At 55.6% G+C, this 14,788-nt stretch overlaps 1 protein-coding gene and 1 long non-coding RNA gene across 2 annotated transcripts in view; one reads left to right on the top strand and one right to left on the bottom strand.

Annotated features, from left to right (window-relative positions):
• The window catches only part of LOC140399673 (DNA excision repair protein ERCC-1-like), a 342,817-nt gene that overhangs the window by 256,129 nt on the left and 71,900 nt on the right, over positions 1–14,788 (top strand). The window lies entirely within an intron of this gene.
• LOC140399785 (uncharacterized) lies at positions 3,703–10,868 on the bottom strand. Its single transcript, XR_011937874.1, has 3 exons — positions 10,682–10,868; positions 5,274–5,423; positions 3,703–3,769 (listed from the first exon to the last, which is right to left on the bottom strand). It is a non-coding gene; the product is annotated as an uncharacterized lncRNA (long non-coding RNA).

The raw sequence follows: 14,788 nt of genomic DNA, 5'->3' as shown, positions 1-14,788 counted from the left end.
AATCACCTAACCTGTACTTCTTTGGACACTCAGGGACAATTTAACACGGCCAATCCACCTAACCTGCCACATCTTTGGACACTAAAGGGACAATTTAACACGGCCAATCCACCTAACCTGCACATCTTTGGGACTCTAAGGGACAATTAAATACGGCAATCCACCTACCCTGTACATCTTTGGACATTAAGGGACAATTTAACACGGCCAATCCACCGAACCTGCACATCTTTGGACACTAAGGGACAATTTAACACGGCCAATCCACCGAACCTGCACATCTTTGGACACTAAGGGACAATTTAACTCGGGCCAATCCACCTAACCTGCACATCTTTGGACACTAAGGGACAATTTACACGGCCAATCCACCTAACCTGTACATCTTTGGGACACTAAGGGACAATTTAACACGGCCAATCCACCTAACCTAGACATCTTTGGACACTAAGGGACAATTAACACGGCCAATCCACCTAACCTGTACATCTTTGGACACTAAGGGACAATTTAAACACGGCCAATCCACCTAACCTGCACATCTTTGGGACACTAAGGGGCAATTTAACACGGCTAATCCACCTAACCTGTACATCTTTGGACACTAAGGGACAATTTAACATGGCCAATAGACCTAACCTGTACATCTTTGGACACTAAGGGATAATTTAACACGGCCAATAGACCTAACCTGTACATCTTTGGGACACTAAGGGACAATTAAATACGGCCAATCCACCTACCCTGTACATCTTTGGACACTAAGGGACAATTTAACATGGCCAATCCACCTAACCTGTACATCTTTGGACACTAAGGGACAATTTAATACGGCCAATAGACCTAACTTGTACATCTTTGGACACTACGGACAATTAAATACGGCCAATCCACCTAACCTGCACATCTTTGGACACCAAGGGACAATTTAAAACGGCCACTCCACCAACCTGTACATCTCTTGGACACTAAGGGACAATTTAACACGGCCATAGACCTAACCTGTACATCTTTGGACACTAAGGGACAATTTAACACGGCCAATAGACCTAACTTGTACATCTTTGGACACTAAGTGACAATTAAATACGGTCTAATCCACCTAACCTGCACATCTTTGGACACTAAGGGACAATTTAACACGACCAATCCACCTAACCTGCACATCTTTGGACACTAAGGGACATTTTTAACATGGCCAATCACCTAACCTGTACATCTTTGGACACTAAGGGACAATTTAACACGGCCAATCCACCTAACCTGCACATCTTTGGGACACTAATGGGACAATTTAACACGGCCAATCACCTAAACCTGTGCATCGTTGGACACTAAGGGACAATTAAATACGGCCAATCCACCTAACCTGTACATCTTTGGACACTAAGGGACACATTTAACATGGCCAATCACCTAACTGTACATCTTTGGACACTAAGGGGACAATTTAACACGGCCAATCCACCTAACTGACTATCTTTGGACACTAAGGGACAATTTAACACGGCCAATCCACCTAACCTGCACATCTTTGGACACTGAGGGACAATTTAACACGGCCAATCCACCTAACCTGTACATCTTGGACACTGAGGGACAATTTAACATGCCAATCCACCTAACCTGTACATCTTTGGACACTAAGGGACAATTTAACACGGCCCAATAGACCTAACTTGTACATCTTTGGGACACTACGGGACAATTAAATACGGCCAATCCACCTAACCTGCACATCTTTGGACACCAAGGGACAATTTAACACGGCCAATCCACCTAACCTGTACATCTTTGGACACTAAGGGACAATTTAACACGGCCAATAGACCTAACCTGTACATCTTTGGACACTAAGGGACAATTTAACACGGCCAATAGACCTAACTTGTTACATCTTTGGGACACTAAGGGACAATTAAATACGGTCAATCCACCTAACCTGCACATCTTTGACACTAAGGGACAATTTAACACGACCAATCCACCTAACCTGCCACATCTTTGGACACTAAGGGACATTTTAACATGGCCAATCACCTAACCTGTACATCTTTGGACACTAAGGGACAATTTAAACACGGCCAATCCACCTAACCTGTACATCTTTGGACACTAAGGACAATTTACACGGCCAATCCACCTAACCTGCACATCTTTGGACACTAAGGGACAATTTAACACGGCCAATCCACCTAACCTGCCTATCTTTGGACACTAAGGGACAATTTAACACGGCCAATCCACGTAACCTGCACATCTTTGGACACTGCGGGACAATTTGACACGGCCAATCCACCTAACCTGCACATCTTTGGGACACTAAGGGACAATTTAACACGGCCAATCCACCTAACCTGCACATCTTTGGACACTAAGGGACAATTTAACACGGCCAATCCACCTAACCTGTACATCTTTGGACAGTAAGGCACAATTTAACACGGCCAATCCACCTAACCTGTACATCTTTGGACACTAAGGGACAATTTAACACGTCCAAATCCACCTAACCTGTACATCTTTGGACACTAAGGGACAATTTAACACGGCCAATCCACCTAACCTGTACATCTTTGGACAGTAAGGCACAATTTAACACGGCCATCCACCTAACCTGTACATCTTTGGACATTGAGGGACAATTTAACACGGCCAATCCACCTAACCTGCACATCTTTGGACACTAAGGGACAATTTAACACGGCCAATCCACCTAACCTGTACATCTTTTGGACAGTAAGGCACAATTTAACACGGCCAATCCACCTAACCTGCACATCTTTGGACACGAAGGGTCAATTTAACACGGCCAATCCACCTAACCTGTACATCTTTGGACACTAAGGGACATTTAACACAGCCAATCCACCCTAACCTGTACATCTTTGGACACTAAGGACCAATTTAACACGGCCAATCACCTAACCTGTACATCTTTGGACACCTAAGGGACAATTTAACACGGCCAATCCACCTAACCTGTACAATCTTTTGGACACTAAGGCACAATTTAACACGGCCAATCCACCTAACCTGCACATCTTTGGACACAAAGGGACAATTTAACACGGCCAATCCACCTAACCTGTCATCTTTGGACATTAAGGGACAATTTAACACGGCCAGTCCACCTAACCTGTACATCTTTGGACACGAAGGGATAATTTAACACGGCCAATCCACCCTAACCTGTACATCTTTGGACACTAAGGGACAATTTAACACGGCAATCCACCTAACCTGTACATCTTTGGACACTAAGGGACAATTTAACACGGCCAATCACCTACCCGTACATCATTTGGACACTAAGGACAATTTGACACGGCCAATCCACCGAACCTGTACATCTTCTGGACACTAAGGGGCAATTTAACACGGCCAATCCACCTAACCTGTACATTTTTGGACACTGAGGGACAATTTAACGCGGCCAATCCACCTAAACTGTACATCTTTGGACTGTGGGAGGAACCGGAGCAGCGGAGGAAACCCACGCACACACGGGAGGACGTGCAGACTCCGCACAGACAGTGACCCAAGCCGGGAGTCGAACCGGGACCCTCTCGCTGTGAGGCAGCTGTGCTAACCACGGTTCTGATTTGGAAGGGGTTCTCCAGAGGGTAAGAGGGCAGAGGAACCAATGTGAGGGGGTAGAGGGGCATCAATGCAATCCTTGAAGGGGGTGGGCTCCACCTACCTTCTTTGGGTCCATGTTAAACTTCTTCCGCCCCATTGCCATTGTTGTTTTCTCTGCAGTGTTTTACTGAGGGAGGAAGCACAGAGACACCGGCTCGGGACGTCAGTACGTCTGCCAGGAAAACATTCGTCTTTGCAACAGCTCCGCAACACTTGTCACAATCTTGAGTTACAGGAACAGGAGGAGGCCCATTCAGCCCCTCGAGCCTGTGACACAGGAACAGGAGGAAGCCCATTCAGCCCCTCGAGCCTGTGACACAGGAACAGGAGGAGGCCCATTCAGCCCCTCGAGCCTGTGACACAGGAACAGGAGGAGGCCCATTCAGCCCCTCGAGCCTGTGACACAGGAACAGGAGGAGGCCCATTCAGCCCCTCGAGCCTGTGACACAGGAACAGGAGGAGGCCCATTCAGCCCTCGAGCCTGTGACACAGGAACAGGAGGAGGCCCATTCAGCCCCCTGCTCGAGCCTGTGACACAGGAACAGGAGGAGGTCCATTCAGCCCCCTGCTCGAGCCTGGTTACACAGGAACAGGTGGAGGCCCATTCAGCCCCCTCCTCGAGCCTGTTACACAGGAACAGGAGGAGGCCCATTCAGCCCCTCGAGCCTGTTACACAAGGAACAGGAGGAGGTCCATTCAGCCCCCTGCTCGAGCCTGTTACACTGGAACCGGTGGAGGCCCATTCAGCCCCTGCTCGAGCCTGTGACACAGGAACAGGAGGAGGTCCATTCAGCCCCCTGCTCGAGCCCTGTGACACAGGAACAGGAGGAGGTCCATTCAGCCCCCTGCTCGAGCCTGTTACACAGGAACAGGAGGAGATCCATTCAGCCCCTCGAGCCTGTGACACAGGAACAGGAGGAGGTCCATTCGGCCCCTCGAGCCTGTTACACAGGAACAGGTGGAGGCCCATTCAGCCCCTCGAGCCTGTGACACAGGAACAGGAGGAGGCCCATTCAGCCCCTCGAGCCTGTGACACAGGAACAGGAGGAGGCCCATTCAGCCCCCTGCTCGAGCCTGTGACACAGGAACAGGAGGAGGCCCATTCAGCCCCCTGCTCGAGTCTGTTACACAGGAACAGGAGGAGGCCCATTCAGCCCCCAGCTCGAGCCTGTGACACAGGAACAGGAGGAGGTCCATTCAGCCCCCTGCTCGAGCCTGTTACACAGGAACAGGAGGAGGTCCATTCAGCCCCTCGAGCCTGTGACACAGGAACAGGAGGAGGTCCATTCAGCCCCTCAAGCCCGTTACACAGGAACAGGAGGAGGCCCATTCAGCCCCTCGAGCCTGTGACACAGGAACAGGAGGAGGCCCATTCAGCCCCCTCCTCGAGCCTGTTACACAGAACAGGAGGAGGTCCATTCAGCCCCCTGCTCGAGCCCTGTTACACAGGAACAGGAGGAGGCCCATTCAGCCCCTCCTCGAGCCTGTTACACAGGAACAGGAGGAGGTCCATTCAGCCCCCTGCTCGAGCCCTGTGACACAGGAACAGGGAGGAGGTCCATTCAGCCCCCTGCTCGAGCCTGTGACACAGGAACAAGAGGAGGCCCATTCAGCCCCCTGCGCTCGCCCACCTTCCTTCGTTGATCTCCAGACCTTCCACCTCGGAACATGGCCTCCTTCAGCTCATCGCGAAGCCTCTGGATCTCCAACAGCAGCTCCACCTTCCTCCGCCGAATGTTCTCCAGCTCCAAGCCGCTCCTCAGGGGTCAGGTCCACCGGGTCTGTGCATCGGGGGGAAAGAGACAGCACAAAATGAGATGGGGAGCCTTTTCCCTCTCCCCGTCTCTCTCTCCATCCCGTCTCTCCCTACCTCTCCCCGTCTCTCTCACCCTCTCCCCCTCTCTCTTTCTCTCTCTCCCTCTCCCCGTCTCTCTCTCCCTCTGCCCGTCTCTCTCTCCCTCTCCCCGTCTCTCTCTCCCTCTTCCCCGTCTCACTCTCCCTCTCCTCGTCTCTCTCTCCCTCTCCCCGTCTCTCTCTCCCTCTCCCCGTCTCTCTCTCCCTCTCCCCGTCTCTCTCTCCCTCTCCCCGTCTCTCCTCTCTCTCTCCCCGTCTCTCACTCTCCCTCTTCCCTCGTCTCTCTCTCCCTCTCCCCATCTCTCTCTCCCTCTCCCCGTCTCTCTCCCTCTCCCCGCCTCTCTCCCTCTCCCCGCCTCTCTCCCTCTCCCCGTCTCTCTCCCTCTCCCCGTCTCTCTCCCTCTCCCCGTCTCTCTCCCTCTCCCCGTCTCTCTCCCCTCTCCCCGTCTCTCTCCCTCTCCCCGTCTCTCTCCCTCTCCCCGTCTCTCTCCCTCTCCCCGTCTCTCTCCCTCTCCCCGTCTCTCTCCCTCTCCCCGTCTCTCTCCCTCTCGCCCCGTCTCACTCTCTCCCCCCGTCTCTCTCCTCCCCTCTCCCCGTCTCTCTCCCTCTCCCCGTCTCTCTCCCTCTCCCCGTCTCTCTCTCTCCCCGTCTCTCTCTCTGTCTCCCCGTCTCTCTCTCTCTCTCCCCGTCTCTCTCTCTCTGTCTCTCCCCGTCTCTCTCTCTCCTCTGTCTCCCCGTCTCTCTCTCTCCCCGTGTCTCTCTCTCTCCCTCTCCCCGTCTCTCTCTCTCTCCCTCTCCCGTCTCTCTCTCCCTCTCCCCGTCTCTCTCTCCCTCTCCCCGTCTCTCTCGCACTCTCCCCGTCTCTCCTCTCTCGCACTCTCCCCGTCTCTCTCTCTCGCACTCTTCCCCGTCTCTCTCTCTCGCACTCCTCCCCGTCTCTCTCTCTCGCACTCTCCCCGTCTCTCTCTCTCTCTCCCCTTCTCTCTCCCTCTCTCCCCGTCCTCTCTCTCCCTCTCCCCGTCTCTCTCTCCCTCTCCCCCGTCTCTCTCTCCCTCTCCCCGTCTCTCTCTCGCACTCTCCCCGTCTCTCTCTCTCGCTCTCTCCCCGTCTCTCTCTCTCTCTCCCCGTCTCTCTCCCTCTCTCCCCGTCTCTCTCTCCTCTCCCCGTCTCTCTCCCTCTCTCCCCGTCTCTCTCTCCCTCTCCCCCGTCTCTCTCTCCCTCTCCCTCTCCCCGTCTCTCTCTCCCTCTCCCCGTCTCTCTCTCCCTCTCCCCGTCTCTCTCTCCCTCTCCCCGTCTCTCTCTCCTCTCCCCGTCTCTCTCTCCCCTCTCCCCCGTCGCTCTCTCCCTCTCCCCGTCGCTCTCTCCCTCTCCCCGTCGCTCTCTCCCTCTCCCCGTCGCTCTCTCCCTCTCCCCGTCTCTCTCTCCCTCTCTCCCCGTCTCTCTCTCCCTCTCCCCGTCTCTTTCTCTCCCTCTCTCACTCTGCCCGTCTCTCTCTCCCTCTCCCCGTCTCTCTCTCCCTCTCCCCGTCTCTCTCCCTCTCCCCGTCTCTCTCCCTCTCCCCCGTCTCTCTCTCTCTCTCCCTCTCCCCCGTCTCTCTCTCCCTCTCCCCGTCTCTCTCCCTCTCCCCGTCTCTCTCTCCCTCTGCCCGTCTCTCTCCCTCTGCCCGTCTCTCTATCCCTCTCCCCCCTCTCTCTCCCTCTCCCAGTCTCTCTCTCCCTCTCCCCGTCTCTCTCTCTCTCTCCCCGTCTCTCTCTCTCTCTCCCCGTCTCTCTCTCCCGTCTCTCTCTCCTCTCCCCGTCTCTCTCTCTCTCCCTCTCCCCGTCTCTCTCTCTCTCTCCCTCTCCCTCTCCCCCCGTCTCTCTCTCCCTCTCCCCGTCTCTCTCCCTCTCCCCGTCTCTCTCTCTCTCTCCCTCTCCCCGTCTCTCTCTCTCTCTCCCTCTCCCCCCGTCTCTCTCTCCCTCTGCCCGTCTCTCTCCCTCTGCCCGTCTCTCTATCCCTCTCCCCCCTCTCCCCGTCTCTCTCTCCCTCTCCCCAGTCTCTCTCTCCCTCTCCCCGTCTCTCTCTCCCTCTCCCCGTCTCTCTCTCTCCCCGTCTCTCTCTCCCTCTCCCCGTCCTCTCTCTCTCCCCGTCTCTCTCTCTCTCTCCCCGTCTCTCTCTCTCTCCCCGTCTCTCTCTCCCTCTCCCCGTCTCTCTCTCCCTCTCCCAGTCTCTCTCTCTCCCCCAGTCTCTCTCTCTCTCCCCCCAGTCTCTCTCTCTCTCCCCAGTCTCTCTCTCTTCCTCCCCCCAGTCTCTCTCCCTCTCCCCGTCTCCCTCTCCCCGTCTCTCTCTCCCTTTCCCCGTCTCTCTCTCTCTCCCCGTCTCTCTCTCTCTCCCCGTCTCTCTCTCTCCCCCGTCTCTCTCTCCCTCTCCCCGTCTCTCTCTCGTCTCCCCGTCTCTCTCTCCCTCTCCCCGTCTCTCTCTCTCTCCCCCGTCTCTCTCTCCCTCTCCCCGTCTCTCTCTCCCTCTCCCCGTCTCTCTCTCCCTCTCCCCGTCTCTCTCCCTCTCCCCGTCTCTCTCTCCTTCTCCCCGTCTCTCTCTCCCTCTCCCCGTCTCTCTCTCGCACTCTCCCCGTCTCTCTCTCTCGCTCTCTCCCCGTCTCTCTCTCTCTCTCCCCGTCTCTCTCCCTCTCTCCCCGTCTCTCTCTCCCTCTCCCCGTCTCTCTCCCTCTCTCCCCGTCTCTCTCTCCCTCTCCCCGTCTCTCTCTCCCTCTCCCTCTCCCCGTCTCTCTCTCCCTCTCCCCGTCTCTCTCTCCCTCTCCCCGTCTCTCTCTCCCTCTCCCCCGTCTCTCTCTCCCTCTCCCCGTCGCTCTCTCCCTCTCCCCGTCGCTCTCTCCCTCTCCCCGTCGCTCTCTCCCTCTCCCCGTCGCTCTCTCCCTCTCCCCGTCTCTCTCTCCCTCTCCCCGTCTCTCTCTCCCCTCTCCCCGTCTCTCTCTCCCTCTCCCCGTCTCTCTCTCCCTCTCCCCCGTCTCTCTCTCTCCCCGTCTCTCTCTCTCCCTCTCCCCGTCTCTCTCTCTCCCTCTCCCCGTCTCTCTCTCCCTCTCCCCGTCTCTCTCTCTCTCCCCGTCTCTCTCTCTCTCCCCGTCTCTCTCTCCCTCTCCCCGTCTCTCTCTCCCTCTCCCCGTCTCTCTCTCCCTCTCCCCGTCTCTCTCTCTCTCCCCGTCTCTCTCTCCCTCTCCCCGTCTCTCTCTCCCTCTCCCCGTCTCTCTCTCTCTCCCCGTCTCTCTCTCCCTCTCCCCGTCTCTCTCTCCCTCTCCCCGTCTCTCTCTCCCTCTCCCCGTCTCTCTCTCCCTCAGTGGGTGTGACTCAGGATGTAGCCACTCAGCCCATTCAGCCCTGCTATCCCACTCACAGTGAAACCCCTCCCCCAGTCAGGGCGCCACGGTGAAACCCCTCCCCCAGAGAGAGGCCTCACAGTGAAACCCCTCCCCCACTCAGGGCGTCACGGTGAAACCCCTCCCCCAGTCAGGGCATCACGGTGAAACCCCTCCCCCAGAGAGGGCGTCACGGCGAAACCCCTCCCCCAGTCAGGGCATCACGGTGAAACCCCCTCCCCCAGAGAGGGCGTCACGGCGAAACCCCTCCCCCAGTGAGGGCGTCACGGCGAAACCCCTCCCCCAGTCAGGGCGTCACGGCGAAACCCCTCCCCCAGTGAGGGCGTCATGGCGAAACCCCTCCCCCAGTCAGGGCGTCACGGTGAAACCCCTCCCCCAGTCAGGGGGCGTCACGGTGAAACCCCTCCCCCAGTCAGGGCGTCACGGCGAAACCCCTCCGCCAGTCAGGGCGTCACGGCGAAACCCCGCCCCCAGAGAGGGCGTCACGGTGAAACCCCTCCCCCAGAGAGGGCGTCACGGCGAAACCCCTCCCCCAGTCAGGGCGTCACGGTGAAACCCCTCCCCAGTCAGGGCGTCTCGGTGAAACCCCTCCCCCAGTCAGGGCGTCACGGCGAAACCCCGCCCCCAGTCAGGGCGTCACGGTGAAACCCCTCCCCAGTCAGGGCGTCACGGTGAAACCCCTCCCACCAGTCAGGGCGTCACGGTGAAACCCCTCCCCAGTCAGGGCGTCACGGTGAAACCCCTCCCCCAGTCAGGGAGTCACGGTGAAACCCCTCCCCCAGAGAGGGCGTCACGGTGAAACCCCTCCCCCAGTCAGGGCGTCACGGTGAAACCCCTCCCCCAGAGAGGGCGTCACGGTGAAACCCCTCCCCCAGTCAGGGCATCACGGTGAAACCCCTCCCCCAGTCAGGGCGTCACGGCGAAACCCCTCCCCCAGTCAGGGCGTCACGGTGAAACCCCTCCCCCAGAGAGGGCGTCACGGTGAAACCCCTCCCCCAGTCAGGGCGTCACGGCGAAACCCCTCCCCCAGACAGGGCGTCACGGCGAAACCCCTCCCCCAGTGAGCGCGTCACAGTGAAACCCCTCCCCCAGTCAGGGCGTCACGGTGAAACCCCTCCCCCAGAGAGGGCGTCACGGCGAAACCCCTCCCCCAGAGAGGGCGTCACGGTGAAACCCCTCCCCCAGAGAGGGCGTCACGGTGAAACCCCTCCCCCTGTCAGGGCGTCACGGTGAAACCCCTCCCCCAGAGAGGGCGTCACGGCGAAACCCCTCCCCCAGTCAGGGCGTCACGGCGAAACCCCTCCCCCAGTGAGGGCGTCACGGTGAAACCCCTCCCCCAGTCAGGGCGTCACGGTGAAACCCCTCCCCCAGTCAGGGCGTCACGGTGAAACCCCTCCCCCAGTGAGGGCGTCACGGCGAAACCCCTCCCCCAGTCAGGGCGTCACGGTGAAACCCCTCCCCCAGTCAGGGCGTTACGGTTAAACCCCTCCCCAGTGAGGGCGTCAAGGTGAAACCCCTCCCCCAGTCAGGGCGTCACGGTGAAACCCCTCCCCCCATTGAGGACAATGGGAGTCACACCGGAAGTCTTCCCCAACATTGAAGTCAATGGGAGTCACACCGGAAGTCTTCCCCACCATTGAAGCCAATGGGAGTCACACCGGAAGTCTTCCCCAACATTGAAGCCAATGGGAGTCACACCGGAAGTCTTCCCCCAGTGAAGCCAAAGGTGTCACACCGGATGTCTTCCCCGTCATTGAGCTTGGCCTTCCGTTCCGGGCCCCCCCTCCGCCCTCAGCCGCCGCCCTCCCCACTCACTCGGGCCGCTCTCCTCCATGGCTGCCGGCTGCCTCCCTCTTCCTTCTGCCCTGAGGGGGAAGGGTGACCCGCTGCCTCCCTATCCCTGTCCTTCCTCCTCCTCCTCCTCCTGCGGCCGCCGAGGGATGGCGGAAACCGCGGAGCGGCCGCCGCTGCCGAACCGCCGAGAGCCGGAGGGGGCGGGGCTAGGGCGCGGCCACGGGCTGACTGACAGGCGCCGTGCTCCAATCACGGCCCGCCGCCGTCTGAGCGACGGCCGTCGCCACCAATCCGCTGTGCGTTAGAGGGCGGGACACCATCAGATCACGCCCTGCGCCGCGTCACAATCAGCGCGCACGACGTCGGGGAGGGAACGCGCTGATTGACGTTTGCTTCCCACCAATGGGGGCCCCCGCTGGCCTGGCGGGCTCACCAATGGGGGAAAGGGACCCGCCCCACACGCGCGCGAGGCCTCACCCGCCCATCTGTTTGCGTGGGGCGGGACCGCGTGACGGACGGACGGAGCTGTCCAATCAGCGCCGCTGTCTGACTGATTGACATGGGGAGCGACCAATCAGGAAGGTTAAGCGATTCGTCAATGCCCGCCTCCCGCGACTGCGCACTGGAAACCCCCGCCCTCCCTCCGATGGACAGGCCTATTGACCAATCATACAACGAGCAACCTGATAGACGTAGACTCCAACCAATTACATCGCCGACAGGAAGGACGGACCAATGGGACGTCGAGCCTCTCACCAGGCAGAACCGCCCCCTTCCGGGATTGGCATCCAATGCGGAGGGTGGGGTCCGGAGGCGGGAATTGGAGGACTCGCCAATAGTCATCGAGGCGGCACGATTGACAGCCGGCTCAACCAATCAGAGAGCGGGAGCCGCTTGCCCATCCCCCACCACATTGGGACAATGGAGTTTACTGACAACCATCAATGTTCAACAAGAAACATCACAAAACCCACCTGGACTGAAACCCCGGGGCCCCCGCCGTCCATTCGGGCCTCCCCCCCGACTCCGAATGAGGGGCGGGGCAAGAAAGAGCCCGCCCGTCGAAGTTTTCCGACCCGGACTCATCACGTCGTCCCGCCCTACACTAAGGGACAATTTAACACGGCCAATCCACCTAACCTGCACATCTTTGGGACACTAAGGGACACTTTAACACGGCCAATCCACCTAACCTGTACATCTTTGGACACTAAGGGACAATTTAACACGGCCAATCCACCTAACCTGCACATCTTTGGACACTAAGGGACAATTTAACACGGCCAATCCACCTAACCTGTACATCTTTGGACACTAAGGGACAATTTATCACGGCCAATCCACCTAACCTGCACATCTTTGGACACTAAGGGACAATTTAACACGGCCAATCCACCTAACCTGCACATCTTTGGACACTAAGGGACAATTTAACACGGCCAATCCACCTAACCTGTACATCTTTGGACACTAAGGGACAATTTAACACGGCCAATCCACCTAACCTGTACATCTTTGGACACTAAGGGACAATTTAACACGGCCAATCCACCTAACCTGTACATCTTGGACACTAAGGGACAATTTAACACGGCCAATCCACCTAACCTGTACATCTTTGGACACTAAGGGACAATTTAACACGGCCAATCCACCTAACCTGTACATCTTTGGACACTAAGGGACAATTTAACACGGCCAATCCACCTAACCTGCACATCTTTGGACACTAAGGGACAATTTAACACGGCCAATCCACCTAACCTGCACATCTTTGGACACTAAGGGACAATTTAACACGGCCAATCCACCTAACCTGTACATCTTTGGACACTAAGGGACAATTTAACACGGCCAATCCACCTAACCTGTACATCTTTGGACACTAAGGGACAATTTAACACGGCCAATCCACCTAACCTGTACATCTTGGACACTAAGGGACAATTTAACACGGCCAATCCACCTAACCTGTACATCTTTGGACACTAAGGGACAATTTAACACGGCCAATCCACCTAACCTGTACATCTTTGGACACTAAGGGACAATTTAACACGGCCAATCCACCTAACCTGTACATCTTTGGACACCAAGGGACAATTTAACACGGCCAATCCACCTAACCTGTACATCTTTGGACACTAAGGGACAATTTAACACGGCCAATCCACCTAACCTGTACATCTTTGGACACTAAGGGACAGTTTAACACGGCCAATCCACCTAACCTGCACATCTTTGGACACTGAGGGACAAATTAACACGGCCAATCCACCTAACCTGCACATCTTTGGACACTGAGGGACAAATTAACACGGCCAATCCACCTAACCTGCACATCTTTGGACACTGAGGGACAATTTAACACGGCCAATCCACCTAACCTGTACATCTTTGGACACTGAGGGACAATTTAACACGGCCAATCCACCTAACCTGTACATCTTTGGACACTGAGAGACAATTTAACACGGCCAATCCACCTAACCTGTACATCTTTGGACACTAAGGGACAATTTAACACGGCCAATCCACCTAACCTGCACATCTTTGGACACTAAGGGACAATTTAACACGGCCAATCCACCTAACCTGTACATCTTTGGACACTAAGGGACAACTTAACACGGCCAATCCACCTAACCTGTACATCTTTGGACACTAAGGGACAATTTAACACGGCCAATCCACCTAACCTGTACATCTTTGGACACTGAGGGACAAATTAACACGGCCAATCCACCTAACCTGCACATCTTTGGACACTGAGGGACAATTTAACACGGCCAATCCACCTAACCTGTACATCTTTGGACACTAAGGGACAATTTAACACGGCCAATCCACCTAACCTGTACATCTTTGGACACTAAGGGACAATTTAACACGGCCAATCCACCTAACCTGCACATCTTTGGACACTAAGGGACAATATAACACGGCCAATCCACCTAACCTGCACATCTTTGGACACTAAGGAACAATTTAACACGGCCAATCCACCTAACCTGTACATCTTTGGACACTAAGGAACAATTTAACACGGCCAATCCACCTAACCTGTACATCTTTGGTCACTAAGGGACAATTTAACATGGCCAAACCACCTAACCTGCACATCTTTGGTCACTAAGGGACAATATAACACGGCCAATCCACCTAACCTGCACATCTTTGGACACTAAGGGACAGTTTAACACGGCCAATCCACCTAACCTGCACATCTTTGGACACTAAGAGACAATTTAACATGGCCAATCCACCTAACCTGCACATCTTTGGTCACTAAGGGACAATATAACACGGCCAATCCACCTAACCTGCACATCTTTGGGACACTAAGGGACAATTTAACATGGCCAATCCACCTAACCTGCACATCTTTGGTCACTAAGGGACAATATAACACGGCCAATCCACCTAACCTGCACATCTTTGGACACTAAGGGACAATTTAACACGGCCAATCCACCTCACCTGTACATCTCTGGACACGAAGGGACAATTTAACACGGCCAATCCACCTAACCTGCACATCTTTGGACACTAAGGGACAATTTAACACGGCCAATCCACCTAACCTGCACATCTTTGGACACTAAGGGACAATTTAACACGGCCAATCCACCTAACCTGTACATCTCTGGACACGAAGGGACAATTTAACACGGCCAATCCACCTAACCTGTACATCTTTGGACACTAAGGGACAATTTATCACAGCCAATCCACCTAACCTGCACATCTTTGGACACTAAGGGACAATTTAACACGGCCAATCCACCTAACCTGCACATCTTTGGACATTAAGGGACAATTTAACACGGCCAATCCACCTAACCTGTACATCTTTGGACACTAAGGGAAAATTTAACGCGGCCAATCCACCTAACCTGTACATCTTTGGACACTAAGGGACAATTTAACACGGCCAATCCACCTAACCTGCACATCTTTGGACACTAAGGGACAATTTAACATGGCCAATCCACCTAACCTGTACATCTTTGGACACTAAGGGACAATTTAACACGGCCAATCCACCTAACCTGTACATCTTTGGACACTAATTGCCCCTTAGCGAGACTTTGTTGTCCAGATTAAGTGGGGATTACGGGGATAGGG

Source organism: Scyliorhinus torazame, chromosome 23 (genome assembly GCF_047496885.1).
Source record: "Scyliorhinus torazame isolate Kashiwa2021f chromosome 23, sScyTor2.1, whole genome shotgun sequence".
Taxonomy (NCBI): Eukaryota; Metazoa; Chordata; class Chondrichthyes; order Carcharhiniformes; family Scyliorhinidae; genus Scyliorhinus; species Scyliorhinus torazame.
Note: the sequence above shows the minus strand (reverse complement) of the source record. Positions and strands in the feature narration are given on the sequence as shown.